This window comes from Lissotriton helveticus, chromosome 2_1, assembly GCF_964261635.1.
Source record: "Lissotriton helveticus chromosome 2_1, aLisHel1.1, whole genome shotgun sequence".
In the NCBI taxonomy this organism is placed as follows: Eukaryota; Metazoa; Chordata; class Amphibia; order Caudata; family Salamandridae; genus Lissotriton; species Lissotriton helveticus.
The window spans coordinates 1,045,865,668-1,045,884,311 of record NC_136059.1 but is presented as its reverse complement, the minus strand read 5'-3'; positions in this window follow the sequence as shown (position 1 = coordinate 1,045,884,311).

Here is an 18,644-nt window from a genome sequence, read left to right as displayed (position 1 = left end):
ATGTGCCATATTTAAGTCAATACGGTGCATTCCTGCCTATTCCCCTGTGCTGCACCCTTATGGTTGCCTAGAGCTAAGGTAGGCAGATTTGTACCATGGTGCAAGGGTGCCTGCATTGTGGGGAAGATGATTTTGTGCATAAAGAAGCACCTTCCTTCACAAAAACAATCCCCTGAGGCTTTTTCCTATTACTATGTGTGTAGCAGAATGCAGCATATATAGAAAGAGGAAACAATAAGGAGAAATAAATATATTTCTCCTTGTTACTCCTCACCTGGTGCATTCCCAGTCTACCACTTCTAGTAAATTTGGGAATGAGTCAAAATCCATGAACATTGCGTGGGAAAACCGGTGCAACACCCATGGAAACACTTCACTGGCACAGAGGAATACAACGTTGCGCTGCATTTTCTCGAGATTTATGAAGCCACTTAAGGCCATACAAGGTGGCCTTGTGTGGCTTCATGTATCTCATTTTTAAGGCGTGTCACTCCTGCACAACGTTACGTGGTACAGGAGAAGTGCAAAGGGGCTTGTAAGTATGCCCCCACAATCGTTGTCGCTTGTTCTGCCTTCCCCAGAGACTCAAATATTTCCAATACCCTGTTAGTAGCACTGCACCGCTCTGGCTACTGCAGTATCTACCGTTAACTCCTTCCTCTTCTTGGGAGCATGGATCTGGTAGCAGCAGCCACGTGAGGAGAGGAGGCAAGAGGCTGCAGAAGCAGAACCGTCAGGACACAAAAGTAAGAATGAAAATATTGATGCTGTGTGTATGCATTCATAAGTTTGTGCTTATGTGTATGCATGAAAGTATGTGTGCTTTTATTGCTAATGGTCAGAGAATCACTTGGCGTCTTCTTTGAACTTTCCCATAGATCCATTTTTATTTGAGTTTGTTAAATTGCTGGCCAATTATACATGGATCATGAAGACTGAATCTCCTGAGGCGGAAGCCGGGAGCTTGACTAGAATCCTCCCTCTCCCTCCTGCATCCCTCTGAACCTTTCGAGATACTGTCTTCAGCGCCGGGACACCTCCGTCGGAGGTAGCTGTGCGCTCTACAAACTACTAAATAAATAAATAAATGAGTATATGGTGTGCATACTCCCAAAGAAGAAGAAAGCCGTGGAATCTGAGTTAGTAGTGCTATTTATTTATTAAATGTATTTATTTTGCAGTTTGTGATATAGTAGACAAGCTACTATTGTATACATGCAGTTATGAAAGAAAATGTGCATTGCTTTTGTTAACTAAACACTTACATAGTAAGGGGGAAACGGAGCCCTGTGCTGATCTCAATCTACTCTCAGTGGCTGGTGGCAGACGCATTAGGTGGGCTCAGTTTGCGTCAGCGCCTGACAAAACTGTGGAGCTATATCGATATGTTGCACACTCTTTAGTAGAGGCTTTTAAACTTCCTGTGGATAAATATGATTTGCCCTATTTCCAGGATCTACAGTGCATTCACACCAATCTCGTGACGACTTTGGCTGACTATTTCTTTACCTCAGCCATCATCAAGCCACGGGATAAAAATCGGGTCCAATGGTTTAATAAAAACTGTAGGGCAGCCAAACGTGTACTTGTAAGGGAGGTTAAATCAGGGTCTGTGCTGAGTATCAGAGCTGCCAGACAAACTTATAAGAGTATGATTCAAGCGTCCAGGTCAGAATGCTAGGCGAGTAGATGGGAAAGTATAAAAGAAACCCTGGACGGACGCGATTACAGGGCTTTTTGGAATTTAGTTAGAACGGGATCGGTGGAGGGGTCGCCCGCTCTAATTCCCAACCTGAGCGAAGAGGTCTGGTTAGCTCACATCAAGTCTCTTTTTTCCCACATCGATTTCCCATCCCCTGAAAATTCTGTTCCTTCACTGAAGAGTTCATCTGCCCGTGTATTACTGGATGCTGTGACCCCCGACTTGCCCCCTTTCACCTTACTTGAAATCCAGGTGGCACTCAAATGTCTATCTACTGGTAAGGCCCCGGGCCTGGATAGGATCCCAGGTGATCTATTTTCGAGTGAGCAGAAGGTTTGGGCCCCTTACATATGGCTTTATTTTAATGCCATTCTCTTTGGTATGGAGATTCCTCAAACCTGGCTGGGGGCCGAGATTATCCCGATCCATAAAAAGGCTTCCCCTCTTGACCCGGCCAACTATCGGCCCATCAGCCTTATCGATGTCTTACAGAACCTATTTCCCTCCTTATTACTATCAAGGTTGCAGAACTGGATGGATCAACACCACATCCTAACACCCTCCAAGCGGGTTTTCGTGCTAAGGTCTTTACCATTGACCAACTCTACCTGGACTACTGGAAGACAGAGACCTTGGGGGCTGATAGTTTGAATTTGGTCTTTGTGGATCTTCGATCCGCTTTTGACTTGGTCCAGAGGGATAAGCTTTGGGTAATTCTATTGGAGATGGGTGTTCCGTCCTACCTTTGCCAATTATTTAAACATATGCACCAAGGCAACTTTGCATGGGTAAGGTTTGGGAGGAATGGGGAACTCTCTGCTCCCTTTCCGGTGGAAAGGGGCGTGAGGCAGGGGTGCGTGCTGGCGCCCACATTATTTTCCCTGTTCATCAATGGTCTGATCAAAAACCTGGAGGGGGCGAGGGATCTGGACTCACCTAGTCTAGCTGCCCGCAAGATACCAGCCCTGATGTTCGCTGATGACACCCTTTTGCTATCGAAATCCCCTATGGGATTACAGCGCACATTGGAGGCGTTTTGCTCCTTTTGCAGATCTAGAGATTTGGAGATTAATCCGGCAAAAACCAAGTTTATGGCTTTTAATGTTAAATCATCTAATTGTCCTCACCCACATATGGATGGCAAGGCGTTAGAAAGAGTATCCACCTTCGATTACCTAGGGGTAACCCTAAATGACAGGATGGACTGGGGTGCGCACCTGACTAAGGCTAACCTGAAGTTGGTCCAATCTTCTGGCGGCATCCTAAAGGTTCACAATGAGTGCTAATTTGGAACCTTGGGAATGCCAGTAGAAATATACAAGGCCCAGGCGAGAGGGGGGGCTCTCTATGGAGCCGAACTTTGGGGCCATGTTAATGCTGCCTCTCTGACCACTTCTGAGAATAGCTTTAACCGGCGCCTAGCGAGACCCCCCGAGTACACCCTTGACCCCTCTATGGTTAGACCTTGGTTTGACCCCTATTCAGGAGGTTATTTCAAATTGTCCTTTGCTGTACTGGAGGCGTCTCTGGTCCACCCCTGAGCTTTCGAGCCATAGGGAAGACCTAGGGGCTCTCCTGTCCATAAGGGGTGTGGGAAAAATTCCCTGGCTGAAGTCCGTCAAGCAGCTCTGTATCGCATTGGGCAGGGGTGATATGTGGCTTGCTCCCGAGGTTATCTGTGCCACGATTAATAAGAGGACTCTGGGGGCTGAACTTAAACAATATTGTATGCACCTTTTACTATCAAATCCTTCCTTGGGTAGACTAACCAATAGCTTCCTGGTTGTCAAGGACAATTACCATTTCGAGAAATTCCTGGATAATATCCAGCACCCACTGGCAAAAAAATGATATCTCCAATTTAGACATGAAGTTCTCCCGGTGAGGGCCATGACAAAAAAGTGGACAAACGCCCCCCGCGGTCCAAGTGCTGGCACGGGGTGCGAAAGCAGCGAAAAGACAGATCTGCACGTTCTGCTCTTCTGCTCGCTGTACTCCAGGGCTAGAGCCAAATGGATCATCCAACTATGCAAGTCCAGGGGCCTCAGGGACTATAGGGATGTCTTCCGAATACTAAAATACGACACATCCCCCCTGATTGTCTTTGCAACCTCCAGATACCAAAAGTAAAAAGATGCAAAGGGGGGGCATTTTTATTTCCAACCTGGCAGCTGAATTCATACTAAGAACAAATAGATATGGTTGCAGTAAATTGACAGTCTAGCTGTTCTCATTGAGATTTTGGCATATCATGGAGGCTTCCATGGAAATCACGATGGAATGGTGATGGGTAAACAATAAGACGTCATCCACTTAGCCTAACCTTCCTGGGCTGAAGAAATCCTACACATGCATGAAGGAGTTGGCAAGGATGTAGCTCTCATAGTTGGTGTGGCTAGGCCCCAAATCTTAATGAACACTGGAAGCCTGCAGCATGTTGTGCCAAGGTTCTTTGGTGATGAAGTCCTTGTGCTGTGAGTTCTTAAAGGCCAGGTAGAACTTGTACTCTGAGATGAACCATGCTGTCTCATGCACATGACAGACTGTAGTGGTCATATACGTAGACATGCACATAGCGAATGGGCAGGCTGAAATACTTCATGCAGTATTCTCATTGTTTCTGATTGCCTATCAATGGACAAGCAAGGCCCATTTGGTGGCCACACCTGTCCCTGGCTGCAGGCATTCTTAGGGAAATGGGATGCCAATCAAGGTGAGGACGTGCTCCACAATGCACATCTCCTCCATCCCCTCCGAGGCTCAATCTGTTCTACCTCACACCCTTAGCCCTCCAGTCATACAGGAATCAGAAGCCACTTGGCAAATTCATCCAACAGTAATTGATCACGCCAAATCTATACACTATTGGGTTCAAACATAAAAGACATTTTGCTCAATTGTCTGACTGCTGTTTTTTCAATTGCCCTTCATTTTGTGAATGATGAGCAGATAAATTGCATATTGAATTGTATTCCCAAAGGTTTGTGGATCTATCTCAAGAATGTAGAGAGGAGTTTCTTTGAGAAGTCACAGTTGCATCTGGAAACTCAGGTGCATGGAATATGTGTTGGGCAAAAGAAAAATTAGTAAAGATATGAAACCGGCCATCTTAATTTAAAGATTTACCAAGGTCCAGATACTGCTCTGTCATTCATACAGAGGACATTCATGATGAAATCCATTAAACATATGAGCAATAGATGTGGCAGCATTGGTAGGGGATGATGCAAGCCTTGAGGTCTTTGGGATGTGATTTTGAGCTGTTAACAAATCATACAACTGCTTATATATATTCAACCTATACCTCTCTTTAAGAGCCTCTCATCAGGTGACAATCTCTAAATATATCATGGCACCCTTCAAGGGGTTACTGCATTTCTATACCGAGTTTACATGAAATGTAATCCCATTATAGACCACGTGAGTGGCAGTATGTGTCCAAGCAGCTGCGGTCCATGCAGGTAACAGCGGTGAGACGGTGGGGCGGTGGGGCTGTGTAAGGGGGGATTCAGAGGGACGATGCAGAGGGAAAATTAAATAAATATTTAATTTTCCCTCTGCATTGTCCCTCCGAGTTCCCCCTTACACGGCCCCACGGTCCCACTGCTGTTACCTGCACGGACCGTGGCTGTGTCCAAGCCATTATGTTGAGCCCTCTGACTGTCCTTCCCAACCCTAGGATATTCTACCTAAAGGAGACCAGCCTGCAAAGCAGGTCATAGAATGCTCGAGGCATGCAGCGCTCTTTCCTCTTGCTCCTCCCCAGTGCCTCCCAGGATCTAGTGGAGTGTTATGGAACTAGTATCAATGTCATAAAGTCTTTTAGAACAGCCACACAAGATTTCCCATGATCTCTCCTTATCCATAACCATCGTAGGTGTAGTCAGTCTGTTATGAAAGATCATGCCCAAATGACTGTTTCCAAGCAACAGAACCCTCTTTCACTCCAGTGTCCCTGAGGAGCTGAGCCTTTCAGCACCAATGCGTCTTGTCTGACACCACCCTGATGCACCCCCAAAACATGCATGTGTGCACATGTGGCATGCACACCTGCCTTGTGTGCGCCACATGGCACTTAGAAAAATGCAATTTTATGCATTTTTCTAAAGAATTGCAAATTACCATCAACTTGAAGTTGATTGCAATTTGCGATTCCAAATTGAAAATACGCAATTTGCGATTGCATTTTGCATCACAACTAGGGAAAGGCAATTTGCGATTCCCTAATTGCATTTGCAAAATAGCTAATTGCAAAAACTGCGATTACCTGTTTTGTGAATGCCTTTGGGCTTGATGCATCGCAAATAGCATTTTACCGGTCGCAAACAGGCCGATTATTTTGCTTGATGCATGTGCCCCATTGTTCATAGAAACACTCTGAAAAATAAAAAAGAGAAAGAACCTGTAGTTTTTGAAATGGAGAATTGATGATTCCGATGAAGTAATCACATTTCACTATTCAGAAAACAAGAGTTTTTTTATGCAATATCAAACTGAAAATAGAGTAGGTCTTCACTGATCGTTATACAATTTCAGTTGTATGTAATAAAGTCAACATTTAAAATTGTACCTGCATTAAAGTCGAATTGAATTTTTCGAGGTATTAATGCTGTTTTCTCTATTAGTACCTATGATGATTCCAAAAGTGTTGGATTTTTTTTTTTTTTTGGTTAAAGACTTTTATTGAGCAATAAAATAAGAGTTACAAAGATGGGCCTACAACCACACGGGCTGGCCGCTAATTGCAACGCACAACATAAATAGCAAACGATCATTCCCGTGGCTAGGCACAGAACATATACCAATTATCGCTCGAAGCATAGGACAGGACAGAACAATTTTATACTAATCATAAAAACAACAAACACTAAACAAGGCGAGTGCACAGTAATCAAGTCAGCCCAGAAGGCGGAGGGGAAAGCAACTAATCAGGAAAACACAAAACAGATCAATGAAACCCGGCATAGCCGGGGGGGGGGGGGGGGGGCAGCGGGGAGGGCAGGAAAATCCTAAAACAATATGAAAAATTATTCGGGAATGTCAGCCTAGGGAGACAGGGTAACATCGGGAGTGTCAACCAAGGGAGGGGTACAAATATCTCCACGATATGCATTCCACTGACCCCAGATCTTCAACCACGCCCTGGGTCTGCCCCTAGCCACATAGACAGTCTTCTCTCGGAACATGGACCAGTCCATATTATCCTCCCACACCGAAACTGCGGGAGGTCTGGATGCGCCCCAGAGTTGAGCAATGTCCCGCTTTGCGACCATGTATCCCATGGTCGCCCATCTGGTCTGGGCCACAAGTGTTGGATTTTAAATGTTTATATTATGCATTCTTTAATTTATCTCACTGGACCCTAATAACACCTTAATGTCCCTTAATGCGCTACATCCCTGAATCCTTAAAATCGCAAGCCACCCTTTAACACTGCCATTCATTTAACACTAAAAACCCATTGCTACCTGTTAACACTACCTGTCACTGAACCACTCCTTAATTCTACCATTCCGTGAATCCTAAGTAAAAAGTACTACACTGTATGCCTTCATTCTCTAAACTCTAAAATCTCGTAAATACCTCTTAAATCTTCCAATTTTTTGACCCTATCAACTCCAGAGTCCTTACTCTCACTTAATGCTATTGTTGCAAAATGAGTTCTTCCCATTTCATACGCTCAGATGTTTTGCTTTTTTCGTCACCCGGTTTTGGACTTTGTACTATATTGTCCTGGCGCTGAGCTTAGCGTACAAAACCATTTTGAGGTAGACTCTTCAGATAGATTGGTCAAGGAATAACCATGTTTTCAGTTGATTTCTGAAGAGCCCTAAGTCATCCAGTTGTCTAAGTGTAGCGGGCAGCCCGTTCCAGAGCCGGGCCGCTTGTACCTGGAAGGAGCAGCCGCCCCTACTTGCGCGAGCAAACCTAGGCACCGTCATCAAATGAAGTTGAGAAGAACTTACATTTCTGCTAGGAGTGTAGAAATATGCCCACTTCCTAATGTATGGGGCTTCTGTGCCAAGAAGAGCTTTAAAGGCCAACACAAGGGCCTTAAAGTGGCTAAGGGGCTCTATTACGGATCAGCAGCCAGTGTAAATTCTATAGATGGAGTGAGAATCGTTCTCTAGGACCCAACATAAGAATTTTTCTGGCAGCCATGTTTCGTATAACTTGAAGTTTATGCAGTAGGCAATCCGGAAGGCCTAGTAGAGGATGTCTGCGTAGTCCAGTCTTGATGTTATGAGGTAATAACAAAAGGGAGTCAAGAGGGAAAACAACGGCACACACAAGGGATAGCCCTCCACTCACATAAATTCAATCACAAAAAATCCCTGTACCGTGGACCATGGCTAGCATGCGTCTGAAGAGCATAAGTATACATAAATCTGGATATTTTTACTATTTAATTCCAGACCCACCCCATTTCCACTTATGGTGAGATATGTATTCTCTTATGACTGCCAGTCCTCTACAAACCACTGTTTGGTACTTAGAACCAGGAGGATCCAGGTTAAATTCAACTCGACAAGTCCACTGATGTCTGCCTAAGTATGACAGTACATCCACCCACACTCAAACAAATGGGAAAAATGTGTGGTGGAAAGGAAGGCACCTCACGGGCGAACAACCCTCGGGGAACTTGGCTGATGTTACCAATTCATTGCCCCTTTCTCATCATCGGTTACCCATCCTATTCCAAGGAAACATAGTGTACAAAGCAAGAAGGTGCGTGCAAAAGAAAGTGCTCAACAAGAAGCTAAATTAATAGCTCCCTGACGTGACCAAAAATAAAAAGTGATATAACATCATCTGCCACACTCACTATACAACTTTATTGATCGTGCTAGTGTGAGCTGGTGAGTTAAAAAGGCTGGTTGCTTAATATTGCATACCAATACCTGACACCGACATGTTTCACTGCCCAACTGCTTTATGGCAGATTCATCAGGGTATTACCACTTGGCCACCGCACCACTGTCGGACATCTTTTTAGGACACAGCCGAGTTGAAGAAACACCCATTAATAACCTAAACCAAACCAATCTCAATTCCTTCTTTTGTAAAATATTGACATCAGGGAGTTAAATGTTACCCTCAATCAGCCATGTCCTCTCCTACCAGCTGATCAGGCAAAAATCCGCCCTTTTGTCGATTGTAACATCAATCTAAAAATAAAGGTATGTAGTTAGGTATAGCAAATATGCTCTGCATCCCTATGTCGAATGTACAATCATTTCTATGCGTGGTCAATACTTCTATTAAACCCTGGGCGCACCCCACCCTTATCCAGGCTCAAAATCCTTTACATCAAAGCCAGGGGGGAGGGAGGGGGTATGGACCCAATGAGCCCGAAGACCGGGTCGAGGACATTTTTGCAGGAGGCATACATAACTCCCCGGTCGTATGTCCCCACCGGGTAAAACTGTCATATTTTACCTTCGTCCGACACACCCTACTGTTAGAACCCACACACATTGTATATGCCGTCAAGCACACTCACTGTGTCACCCCAAACAATCTCCTCACCGTACATATAAGAAACCAGGACCTTCTATCATCCCAGGAACGCCGCGTCTTTACTACCGGCGTTATTTAAAGGAGTGTAGATTTTGCTATGCTTGGGAGGTTCCGATTACGTGATTTCAGGCGCATGCGCACATTGGTGTAGTCGTGTGTGAAAATGACCCGCGCCATCTTGGAATGGGGTAAAAAAACGTAATTCCAAAGTCAAAATACAATCGTTGTTATTAATTAAACCCATAGGACACTCTCCGCTATACATAGGTCCAGTGAAAGACACAGGGCGTTCAGGGCCGTTTATTATAACACAGCTACCTTTTCGAATTGCCAGTACATCTGTTATTATCTAGAATGCCAGGTTTTGTCAAACCTTTATTGACCCGGTATTATAATACCAAAGAAAATGGTACTGCATCCCATGAGCACACATGTCGCTATTGTTTAAAATAGGATCACAAGGTTTCAAATTGCAAGGTCACCTAAGATTTCTCTGGGTTACACTGCAGTTGGTTGAATCTGAACCATGTAAAAACCTCACTGAGCATTTGTTAATCCTCTCTCCATCGGGCTTCTCCCCCCTTCTGCAGGTGAACAACAGCTGCGTATCATCAGCATAGGATATATTAGTTGCACCATGGGCCTCGGCCAGTGGGGCGAGAGGAGCCAGATAGAGATTGAACATTTACGGACTCAGAATGGATCCCTGAGGGACACCTACCTTCATTAGAGGAATGCAGGATGCGAAAGGGGCAAATGGACTGTATATATTTACCACTAGAGTCCACCTTTTAAGATAAGTCTGAAGCAACACAGCTATGGTGAGGGCGTATGGCTGGTTACACAGGAACATGTACACATGCGTGTGCACACGTGTGGGGGCTGTGCATGTGAGACTACCGTTGTGCACAGCCCGGTAACTGTGTGCAGGTAGCCTGGCATAGAGGGGAATCTGTGGGGTTAGATATTGACTTGGGATAGCCATTATAATATTAGTGGGATGTTATAGGTAAAGTCAGTGTGGTTTACTGTTTTGTCTGCAGCGCCCTAAAGTGAAGTTTTGCTTCTCGTAGGCCTACAAATTCCTGTGAAGTATGAAACTAGGGTGGAAAAGGTGTGCCCAGTTCATATCCACGGGCCCCAAGACCATACAAGTTCATCCTATGGGTCACCCAGAATTGCCATATTTCTCTGGCTCAACTATGGTTGAGAGCCCAGGCCTTTTGTCACCTGCTGGGCCAAGTTAATTACATTTCTCCCCGGCAGAGAAACAAAGCTACCTCCACACAAAATAAGTAATTAACCGTGCTTCCCTCAGCTTCTGAGGAGAAAAGGTTGGGGATGAAAATCTGACATCTGTTATTACCGGTCACACTGAGCCAGAGCTAGGGAGAGCCCAGGCCCATTGAATAAAGGAGGAAGCTCAGTCATTGGAGCCACCAAAGGACGGGGCTCCTCTTTTAAGTTTTGGTGGGAAAGGCCCTGGCAGTGATGCCAACGAAGGGCAGAGCAGAGACCCCAAGTGCAGATGTGACCAGTGACTCCTAGATGACTCCTTCATAAACTGTCCCAGCATGCTGTGCAGGAGGGTTGGGACATGGGTGGAGAGCTAGGGTGGAACCTTGGATTGGCCAGGGGTGAATGGCTTTTATAACCTTCCACCCTCTTTTGAAAACCCTTGCACAAGGAAGATAAAGTGCTGTTTGGGCTTTTTACTGATTGACCCTGGGATTGTGACAGCCATGGACACTGGATGGAGAAACCCTTGATGTCCAAATGGGCCATGGGCTGTGTCCCAGTTGATCACAGGACCAGCTGCATTGCTAGCCCTCCAAGGGCTAGCAATGCAGCCCCCCTTACACCCCTGAGGACCAGCTGTGGGCAAAGGTCTAGACTACTGCACCCAGAGACAAAGACTAGGAGAAAAGCTAGTGCAGGGAGCCATTGGGACCAGCCTCTTGCTAAATACACTGAATTAGAGGTCATGGAGGAGGTCTGTTGAAACTACTTATGATAGCAAGAGCTCAGCACTAGGAGTAAAATGAGCCCACGATCGTCCATGTCAACCCAACTGGGCCTAAGTTAACTCATAACCTTTTTCAAGAAATTACCATGTGGGGCTCTGCCACATCTTTAAAAATGAGCGAAGGTCTGGTGGTTGGTGCGCAATTGGTTAATTAATTTTTTCAGGGAGGGGGCATGCATGTGCTCCCTCCCCAAACTGTTGAACCTGGGGCTCAATCTCCTAGGCCGTATAAACTGGAAAGGCGTCCATGACCCATACCTGCCTCTTTAAGCCAAGGAGGAAGGGGGAGTGCCATTGTGCTTCTCAGTGATGGAGGGCTTGCCCCACTCTTCCGGCCCATGTCTGGGGGCAGCCACCAGAAAAGCAACGCCCCACCCATAAGGTGCGGACAGGAGAGCAAAGTTGCTGGTTCCTGTCCTACAAAAGGAGTGCTGATAGGGAACTGGCTGGGCCAGCTGGGACTGGGCTCTCTGGACTGCCCCCAACAAGGAAGCAGCAGGGTGTCTGGTGGGCATAGACACCAGGGTTTAAAAAAGGAAAAATATTTTACAAAAATAAGAAAAAGGCATTCAGGCTCCCAGCACAGGAGGAGACCTGCTGCTAACAAATTCACTGCTTACTCAGAGGCATGGCCCATAATGCCTCAAGAGAGGCCAATTTGCATATTTTCTTTGGCTTCTGGTGGCCCCACGGGGATATGGATGCCATCAATGAATTCAGAAAGTGTTGTGGGGTAGCTGTAGGAGATACAGTAGCCCCCCAGAAGTAATCTTTGAAAACTGACAATATGTTTGCTGGATCAAGGTATCCATGAACCTCCAGGATTTGCAAATTTTTTTTAAACACTTCCAACGCTGGATCTTTTGTTCTACAGCTGGGAGTGCAGTGCTCTCTAGGGGCTAACTCTATTGTTACATTCTATGTTGCTTGAAAGTTTATAAAAAAGACACATGTAGTGTAGTATGCTCTAGTGACAGGATATATGGCTGATTTTCCTGTGGTTTGAAAGTAGCACCCCCTAGGGGCTGTTTTTACGGTTACAGTTTATGTGTTCTGAAAGTCTATAAAAAGCTTTAAAATGTTTTAATGGTGTTTTTTAACATGTGGTTTGTTGTTATTGTAATATGGTGAACCCTTGATAAAGCCAATAGGCTTGTTTTATATAAAGTGACACCTCTTGTATTGTGATGTGCTGTCTGGTATAGTTAGGGGGCACTGTGGTTTTGAGGGTCATGACCCCTTGAGGTCAAATGTGATTTCACGTCATCTAAGATATTTTCAATATACCGAATATTTGTATTTGTAAATTAATTAGAGTAGGTAATACATGTATTTTTTCCTTCTCCTAAAGAAAAAGCACTAATTGGAGAACACTTTATTGAGTGTTATGTATTGTGTGCCAGTAAATGGTAATTACTAGTCCACACCACTTCCCCTATGTAGGCCTTGGCTTCACTACCCTAAGAGAGACAAACGCTATAATGGGGTGCTTGGTTCCCAGTAAGGAGAAATTTCTGACCTATTACTTGTGCAGGCCTCACATCCTGCACAACTAACTACTCAATTTACTGCAGCCACACTTCCCTGAATCCTAGAAAAGCCCTTACGAGTTACTCGCCTTTACTCCATCTCATTGTAAATGCTCATCTTTCGCAGAAGGATACCCCCATGCTCCTGCTCACTGTACACTTATCTTTGCCATACAAGGCACAACATTTTTCAAGTGTTTTTGTTTTTGTCCTCATCTCACCAATAAGCTTCTGCAGATCTTGTTGAAAAAGCCGTCGTTATCAACTGGGCGCCCTACGGCTTACTGCACTTGCTTAGGTCAGCCTGACCAGTCCCGTTTGATGAAGGCTTGGTGTAATCATTGGACAGGGGGAAGCAAAATAGAATTATATTAATCTCAAGTCTTGGCCCCAACTCATAAGGGGCTGCCAGATGTTTGGGTCTGCTACTGCTCGAACAGCCAGGTCTTGAGTTGATTCCTGAAGGAGAGGTGGTCTTGGGTACGACGGAGGTGGATGGGGAGGGAGTTCCAGGTCTTGGCTGCCAGGTAGGAGAAGGATCTTCCTCCCATGGTGGCTCTTCGAATGCGTGGAACGGCGGCGAGGGCGTGTTATTGTTATTGACTGAAAAATAACAGAACTCACAGAAGTTTTGATTGTAAACAAGGGGGAAGTTGATAGCTGTGCACAACTCTAATATAGAACTTTTATATAATTGATGTGGCATTTATGCCCATGGATCTTTTGTATGCACCCCAGATTTCATAAGGAAAATTTCAGAATCTGGCAAGGTTGCAAATTAATGCTTCAGAGCTAGGTTAAATGCAGACTTAGGGGGCCATTTAGAGTGTAGTGTATGCAGAACATCCCCCTTATAGAGGCAGATGCTCACCTCTGCCGGACATGGGATCTCCACTCCCATTTAGAGATGGGGTAAATGCTTTGTATCCAACTGCACAGCCTTCGCCGGCTCTGCAATCAGACACAACCCAGTGATGAGGCCTCTTCTCTGGATCACCAGATTGAAACTTTCAGAAGGCGATCCCTATTTAGTACAAGGCTTCTTAGGCTGATTATTCTCACCCACGTCTTGAGAAGGAAAAATCACCAATGACTCCCAAGCACTTTGAGAAGCCTGCCAAGGCCAGTACTATTTTGTTTCTCAGGAATAAATTGCAAAGTTGGGGGGGTTGCTTGCATGGAAATTAATGCAGGGCAGCATGCAGACTTGTGGTAAGCCCTTGGCACTGTATTATCAGCAAATCTTTAAATCAGTGGCTGCCAGAAGCTTGAGTAGGTGGGCAGCATGCGGGCCACACACACACACATATACTTACTCACACATCTACATACATACTCACTCACACCCATGCATTAACAAACACGCACACAAACACCCACCATTCAAAAGCAAATACACACGCTTGCACACATTCAAATACATTTATTTATACATAAATGCACACATGCATGCACCAAACATTAAAAAATGAAAAACATACTGTGCTGCAGCTGTGATCACGGGTGGCAGGAGGGATGCCTCAGAGGTTCCTAGAGGGTTGGAACTGCCACCTTCTCTCATGGGTTGACAAAGTGGGATGGGGTCAGTAGAAATTGCTGACTACACCCCACTCAAGTGTCTCTCAAGGACATGCGGCACTGTGCTCTTCAGGGCTTAAAACAGAAGTGCCCAGGTTCATGTTGATCAGTGACGTGCCCCCTCATAATGAACGTGGGGACACCCAAGCACTTTGCCTGGCTGATGAGGTCACGCGCACAGGGCTGTGAAATCCTCAGCCTGGCATACTTCAGCTCAGACAGCTAGACACCTTTGCATTTAGAGAATGTACACCACCTAGGTGCCTGACTTGCACATTATGAGTGACAGTCAGGCTAACCTTTGTTGAGCTTGACAGACACTCTTCATGTTTACAAAAAGGTGGGGACAGGGCATGCTTCAGATATTGTGAGCCAGTGCACATCCACTGTGTGGATTCAGTCTGGGCAGGGATGTAATGGAGGCCCCCACATCCCTAGCAATGTGGTAGGCTCCCTGGGTTCCTTATTTTGCAGGGAGCCCCGCACCTCCCAAAGCCACGCCATTGCATGCCTTGCAGAATGCTTGTAATGGCATGGACTAAGAAATAGGTAAATGCTCAGTAAAGTCACTCTGCATTCCCAAGCAAGCCATCTGCATCACAGGGGGGCCCCAACCCTTCCAGGAGACCCTATTGATACCAAGACCAATAAATCTCTGTGCGATCTGGGAGACAATGTGACACCTCATCACATTTTGCAGGAGGAACCATTTTGTGTTACACCACTGAGCCTGGGTCTGCCCACTGCACCAGCAGCATGGTGGACAAACAGCCAGAGGCTTTGTGATATTCTTACCCTCATGCAGTTAAAGTTCACTGATGTGCCTGATGGAGGATTTCTTACACGATCGAGCAAATTAAACTCTATGACGTTCCTGGCTATGGCAGCATAAACTAACCTAAGGAGAAAGCTACTCAGGAGAACCTGAATTTATATCGACAGGCGAATATAAAAGGAGTGTCCTTAGTAATTCTAAAATCATTATTTCTCAGTGATAAATTGTCAAATAAATTGGCAGTGTCTCACCCATGTATTTCCTATTATGAAGCCAATTGAAACATTTCCATGGTGTAGCGGCACAGCTTCAAGACTGAGAGTGAGACAGAAAAACAAAAACAATGATCCAACCACTTCCTGTCATTGCCTGAGCTAACATTTGGTAAGTGATAATTGCTGCGTGCAGGGGTACCGAGCTCTTGCAAATGCTATACAATAGATTTTAATTGGAGCTCTGGGGATGGAAGTGTTCAGCTCAAGTTCCCGCGAGATTGTTTCTTCGACCTGAGGAGCAGTGCGCCGAGTAATTTTTGATCAGCCTGACTGTCAGGGCGGATCAGTGTCACCAAGCTACTTACCTCACGGAAAATGCACCAGCCTACATATGAAAATAAGGGCATTATCTGACAAGCCGAAGTGGTTTTCATCCGGAAACTAGAGTCTAATTGAGAGGGAAGGAAATAATAAGGATTACATGTAACCTGCAATAGAAATTGATGGAGCAGTGGGATAACCGGATGCAGAGACGTGTGTAATCGAAAGGGAATAAATGTTGAGTTGCTAGACTCATCTTTTAACCCTTCATGATTAATAAATCAAAGACAATTTAATAAATAATAATGCAATTTGTCAATAGTGCTCTCTGTTCTGCAAATATTAATGAATTCTTCTGAAGGACACACATTTTCGGCCATCTGACACCTTATGCCATGCTAGCTACATCTAGACATGCACACACACACATACACACACACATTATAAACAATATATATAACAACATGCAAAATATGAATCATTACGATGTACTTATGTAGCCTGTACTGCAATAATGATTAGTTATGATTCACAATCAAGAAATACCGAATTGCAATTCGATATTTAGATGCAGATTTATCAATATTTCAAAAAACACAGTGAAGCAAGTGACCTTGCTGCGCTACGTGAATGGGAGAGGGCAGGGATGTGTTATATTTAACATTATATAGCGCATTCTTGTCCTCTCTTTGTGCTGGCACATTTTTGACTGCCTAGCACCAACGCAGACACCCTTGCGTGCAAGGGTGCCTGGATTGCAGGCAGGATTGTTTTTGTGCAAGAAGGGAGAACTTCCACAACAAAAACAATTCTTAGAGGTTTTTTTTCTTTCTTTCTATGTGTGCTGCATTCTGCAACAAACATAGAAAGTGGAGAAAATTAGGAGAAATAAAGATATTCTTCTCATTGCGCCTCCCCTGGGAAGGTGCAGCATTTCGACACATTGCCAGCATCTGGCAATTCACCAAAATCCATGGATGGATGAGTGGGAACAGCCACCCTCCACCCATGGAATGCCTTTCCAGCACAGAGTAATGCAAGGCAGTGACTTTCGCTGCCTTGCTTTACTCCATGGCTTGGTAAATCTGAATTTAGTGTTGTGTTGCCCTGCGATACCTTGCATGATGCAAGGGAAATGCAACACTTTGATGAATCTGGCCCTGAATATATTGGAACTGGCAGTCAATCAGTGAATCAGGAAGCAAGCCGGGCGCAGTCTTAGAGGAGGGTGGAGAGGAAAAGCAATTCTAAGCTCTTCAATGAACTACCAGAAATCCTTAAAAATGACAATAGTGATTTGAGGTTGGCGGTACACAAAAGAGCACAATTTGTGTTATGCTGAATTAAAAAACCTGGTGGAGACTGTTGCTGAGAGTGACAAGCTCTTTGGAAAGTCATCTCTCAATGCACCAAAAGCAACAAAGAATTATAAAGGGACGTTCTGGGATGGTATTAATGATGTTGGAGTGACAAACAAGACATCAGTAAAAAAATAAGAAAGTCAGTGGCGGCCTGTACTTTTACCAAGGTGGGGGCGGGAGCCACACACGCACCCACACACACTCACTCACACTCATGCATTCACACACACACAGTCACATCCATTCATACTATTCACTCCAAAATATTCACACATGCTCCTCGTAATGAAGTACCCCCGAAAACCAAACTAATGAAAGAAACAATTGTTTCAACATTTCACCAAAATGTGATCACAGATATCTCTAAAATTGACAAATCAGCCCCAGCATCAGATCAGCCCAATTGTTCATCATAATAGGTAAGATACCATTGAAGTACGTCCGTGTGGTAAATAAGGATATAATACAAAGTGTAGGCTACATGAAAAATCATCACTCACTCATGCAATAACTCACTCTCAATAACATCAAGTTACATCTCAAAGCTGACAAACATGCATCTCAAATGCCATGTAATGTAACACAAGTGACATGCATCACGGAATTTGTAGTGCAAACATCCACATAAATTCCTAATAAAAAACATACACAAAGTAATATTTTATGCCTAACAATCAATATTTATAAGTCTTGGACATCTTACAAGTTATCCTCTGATATACATCCTAGTCATAATATATGAAAAGTGTTTTTTCCTATATGTCTGCTATTAAGTATTAAGGCATCATATGCACTTTTAGAAAATGGTACCACTTACCATGACTACTTCCGCTAAACACAAATCTAGCTACATAAAGTATCGCTCTAGAGAGTTCACAGTCTACAACCCCACACAAGTGGAGTGAGTACACCAGACTCAGAAAACCATAAACCAGAGGTGTGGAACCATCTATATCAACTTCAATCACTTTGGCAACAACTGTACGACCCCAAATGCCACAGTTAGTTTCACAGGACAAATCTCTACTGCAAGTCCACAAATAAGAAAACCACCAGGAACAGCAGACCAAGGAGAAGACCCAGCAGGATTGGTACACCAATATCAAAAGTTAAAAATATTGTTTTAGGAGTTCAGAAAGAACATCAAAACGTCATTTGTGAACTAACCCATTGGGTGGAGAAATAAGAGTAAACTGTGCATAATGGCTTTGACTCAATAAGTTGCAGCATAAATAACATCTCTGGTGCAGTAGGAACACTATATAGATGTACTGCAGCAGAAAGGAATAAAAAGCTACAATGGTTCTATCGGGAAAGAGTAATTTGCTTCACAAATAACAGATAAATCATAAAGTATCCAATAAGTTTTGGACCACAACATCTATTCAGTGAAGTTGGAACACAGAAACACTGGCAACTATGCGTTCGAGAACAAAGGATTTACTCTTGGTTGAATAAAGCAATCTTAATATGCATTTTTGTTATAAGGCTGTCAAGAATTAAATGCTAAATTCTGGTGACATATAATATAGTGAAATAAGTGCTCAGTAACAATGGTGCAGTGAGTGTCATATATACGTAGTGAGATAAATTATGTACAAGTTATCTAAAGAGAA